Source organism: Miscanthus floridulus, chromosome 13 (genome assembly GCF_019320115.1).
Source record: "Miscanthus floridulus cultivar M001 chromosome 13, ASM1932011v1, whole genome shotgun sequence".
NCBI classification, from domain to species: domain Eukaryota; kingdom Viridiplantae; phylum Streptophyta; class Magnoliopsida; order Poales; family Poaceae; genus Miscanthus; species Miscanthus floridulus.
In genome coordinates this window covers 14,740,363-14,744,672 of record NC_089592.1, presented here as the reverse complement: position 1 = coordinate 14,744,672, position 4,310 = coordinate 14,740,363, and the positions used below count along the sequence as shown (strand labels likewise).

The window sequence follows — 4,310 nt, the reverse complement described above, 5'->3', positions numbered from 1 at the left end:
TCCTCATTTCATTTATATCTGTTAATTCAACAAAACGATCTACTTATTTTTCTATCATTTCTGTCTTTCGAAACCGGTTTTTTTGAATGATAGCGCAAGAAATTAAAACACAATAGGCTGTTAGAAATGGAGGTTATAGCACTGTCATTGGAGCTAGCAGCCTTCATCGTATTAAAGTGCTTGGAAAAAAAAGGAACATTCTCCATTGCACAATCCGTGAGGTATAAGGCGCAGTACGGGCCAAAGCGGCTCGCTAGACTATTGTAATTTCTTTTTTATTTCAAGGGATCGAGAGCTTCATAAGTACATTTGAACTGTAACCGTAATATTTGTAATGTTTAATGTTGATGGACCTGTCGTCTACGAAGCGAATATAAAGCGAAATCTGATTCAAAAAAATAAAAAATAAATTATATAAAACAATAAAATACGAAAAAAGAGATCACTGCCAGCTAGTATCAAGCTGGTAGTGATGGCTTCAACAACATTGCCGATTTGAGGTACGAAAAAAGATATCACTGCCGGCTAGTATCAAGCTGCCAGTGATGGCTAGTATCAAGCTGGCAGTGTGTTATAAAAATCCATTGGTCTTGGCGTCCTGCTGATTGCAATAGCGATTGGTAACTTTGCAAACACAATGGACGCCTTGATATGGTTAAATCGAGGTTCAAAGCGAAATGAAGAAATCAAATGGAAAATGGGGTCTCGATACATGCCCCTCGCCAACAGGTTCATCGCCAACAGATTCAACAACCAGAGCATCGTAAAAGTTACTTATTTTTACGATGGTTGGATGCTTCCTAACGCTAACGCTTCCTGATGCCTAGGCAAGATACTCATTTTCGTTGATTTTATTCGTCTAGTACGGTAATTGCACAGCCTCTCTGCCCCCGTTCCCCCGCGCGCACCGAATGGTCACCCGCCCGGTGCCCTCGTCCTCTTCTCTCGCACGCCGCCGCCGTGCCGTCGCCCTGGCCTCACCCCCGCCATCGTCCTGCCCTCACCCAGCCGTCGTTCTCCTTCAGATCCGGTCCGTGGAGATTTCGGAGTCCGTCTCACGGCTCCGCCGCAGATTCGACGCCGCTGGCAGCGGTGCCGGCAGCATCTCTGTAAGCCTTCTCCACAGCAACGGCGCCGCCTGCTACCTCAAGCTCCACGACTTCCATAAGGTCCCGCTCCCGGCTCCCTCTACACTCTGGGTTTGGGTTGCTTTCCTTGGCGGATTGCGTCATTGCGTTGATTTGACTTTGCCTCGGTGGTGACTGCGGGGGAAGGGCGTCCCTTTTGCGCTTCCAAGTGTCAGTTTGGTACATAGGATCGACTTTTTTTCAGCCTTTGCGATTTAGGGTTCGTAGATTGTGTTTCCCGGTGGTCATACAACATTATAAATGTTCAATTTGGAGAACTGCGTACTATTCTTTAAGGGGATACTAGGCATTTGTGTGCAGGCTCCTCTAATCTTCAGTGTAGCTTCTACTCTAATCTTCAGTGATTCTATGTCCAATCTCCTATAATCTCCAGTGTAGCTTTTGCTTCTTCTTTTTTTAGGGAAACAGGAGGGGGTTGAAGCCCCCTACTGGATTTTTATTAACATAAATGAAAAGAGAGTTGTACAACTGATCAGGATACAAAGAAAGTAAAAAAGAAAATAAGAAGAAGTAGCTTTTGCTTGTTATGGTCATCTCTGCGCATTTATGTCAGTTGCTGGTGAATTTGTGTTCGAAGACACAACTGGATCCATTAGATTGATTGGATTCAACTTGAGAAGATGGAGTGCTTATGTTTTGCTTGCTGTTGCCTTACCAAAAAATAGCAAAAGTACTAGAAAACCAGACTAGTCGCGGTATCTGAAAGTGTAAAATAGACTTGGATACCTGAACTTTATGAATGACCCTACATAAATGATTCCCTTGACTTGGGCACCTGAAATTTGAGGGACGGCCAAATGGCTTAATTGATGATATACTATGAAAATAGCAGTCTGCATTCCTCTGGAATCATCTGGTACTGCAGGCACCATTTATTGAGCTTAGTTCCTAGTTTTATCACTGTTGAAGTGTAGGATGGTGGATTTGTTTTGTTTGCGAATTTGAGTATGCTAAGGGAGAAGATATGCTTCTCAAAACCTGAACGTAGTTACTAGTTTTGGATTGGATTACAGCTATGCCTACAAGCCATGATTAATAATTCCTTTTGACCTCACCATTCACAGCACCTTTGTCCATTCTTAAGTCTTTGCACTCTTAATTAATTGCTAACTGCTGGCTGATATGCACACTAATAATTAATTCAGCATTACATGTTTGGACCTTATGCATCCACAGGCCTCCTAAACAGATTTGCTTTTGGGCTGTGGCTAGCTGCACAAGAGGTCAATGGGAAAAGGAACGGAAATGTCAGTAGAGTATGCCTCTTTCTTCTCATGTGCAAGATGGTAATAGTAAAAGAATTAGGACTTGAGATTATGTACATGGGCTAGTCCGGCATGTGCAAAAATTATCCAAAATAGTTCCATTTTGCTGTACTTCCTTTCCAATAAAAAATCACTTCAATTGCTCACAGTTTAACTATATTGAGATTGTATGCAGTCCTGGCTGGTCTAGATTTGTGTTAAAATATGGATGTACTAAAGCTACATGACTATCATACATACTGCTATTTTTCATTAGTGTTTTTTTCTTGTTCAGAGCAGTATGGGGAAGGGAAAAACAGAGAGTATTGTCACCAGAAACCTTTGGGTGATAATCTGATACAAAAGGTGAGGTCATTATCATGTGGTGGTATATGCAGAATATGAGATAGGACCCTACACAATTCTGACTTAGTATTGTGACACATTGCGAATTCGTTATCAGTTTTTCTTAGAAAAAATGCAAAGCATCCTAGACGACTCTGCGCTTCCTTCTGTTGCCTCCCGACTGATCGGTCTCCATCACCTGCTCGCTGCCGTGAAGCCACGGTCGGCCTCCACCGTCTGTCACCGGCTTTCATTTGCCTGTCCGCACTTCACTGCAGAGGTTTTCAAGTTCTTGCTGAGGTTGTTGATCTAGTTTCTTCAGTATCGACCATCTTGTATCTTGTGTCACTTCAAGATCTTACCAACTGCCCCTTTCGGGTTGTTGATGAGATAAATCAAGGTAACACAACTGAACTGCTTCATTCCTCCCTCAACTGTATGACTGTTAACTTGTAGGTATTGAGGTGGTCTAATGCATTCATCCGAATATGCAGGAATGGACCCCATAAACGAGAGGAAAATGTTTCAGCAGCTTGTCAGAGCTGCCAGCCAAATTAACACACCACAGTTAGTGACAGTGCACTCAACACTTTGTACAGCATGCAGATCTTACTGGCGAGCTGAACATGTAAACATTCTCAGTCTGAGTTGTAGCTAATTTGTGTGATGCTTGCAGCTTGGAGCTCCGGGGATTGTTGGAGGACAGTGGTCAGCGCTGCTGGGCACTAATCAGCCGAATATTTTGCCTTGACCGCAGGAGGCTTGTAAAGTTTAGCGTGTAGAGCTGGAAGCAGCTTTTGGGCGGTTAATTTAAGCTTTAGTTGTACTTCCATGTAAATATAGGAAGATTACAATAGCGCAAGATGCAGTGTGCACTTTGTGAAGCAAATGAGATATGCATGTTTGGATATGGAATATGGTTTTGCAGTGTGTGCTTGTTACGTTTGCTGTTTGGTGGGCAATTTTCTCAGTTTTATTTCTGTTCTCTTGCAACAGATAATGAATCAAAGTGGCCAATGTTCTTCATTTTTCATGTGTTGTTTCTAAATTAGTGAAAAAACGCCATGGACTCAAAAGACTGCAGCAAAGAAATAATCTCAACGCCCGACGTATGCTCGGATAGTCCCTAATTTATAGGATCGTTGGCACCCTTTGGCAAATAAATCTCCCGCCAACCCTAACAGTTTTAAGTTATGCTAGCCATAGTCTTGATAGCCATACAGCACTCATCAATCGGGGGATGGATTGTGGTATACATAGCCAACTGGCCCTTTTTTAATCAGCAAAGGAGCCATCCCGCAGCTATTTCAAAGCACCCGCACGCGCTTCTCATCGCTGCCTCCCCGATATGGGATTAATCCAAGCTGCTTTCCAGTTGCCAGAGATGGGACCTGGTTCCGGACTGCCAGCTGCGCGAGCTCTTGGCCTTCTGGGCCTCATACTCTGTGCAGGAAAAGGGGAGATCTGGACCACGACTGCTATATGCGCCCGTTCGCGTGCACTTAAATCCGACTTGGTCTTTTTTTTTTCATCCGGAACAGTATTTTTCTCTCATAAATTCCTCACAATTCAT

General features: G+C 43.3%; 1 long non-coding RNA gene across 6 annotated transcripts; it reads left to right on the top strand.

Moving 5' to 3' along the window:
* Positions 1-821: 821 nt before the first annotated feature.
* Positions 822-3,747, top strand: LOC136499102 (uncharacterized). Of its 6 annotated transcripts, none has more exons than XR_010769897.1 (5): positions 827-1,169; positions 2,325-2,404; positions 2,688-2,758; positions 2,856-3,137; positions 3,232-3,747. It is a non-coding gene; the product is annotated as an uncharacterized lncRNA (long non-coding RNA). The 6 variants fall into 6 exon arrangements; XR_010769899.1 differs by having other exon boundaries at positions 828-1,169; positions 2,325-2,395; positions 2,693-2,758; XR_010769896.1 differs by having other exon boundaries at positions 828-1,169; positions 2,325-2,395.
* Positions 3,748-4,310: the final 563 nt, after the last annotated feature.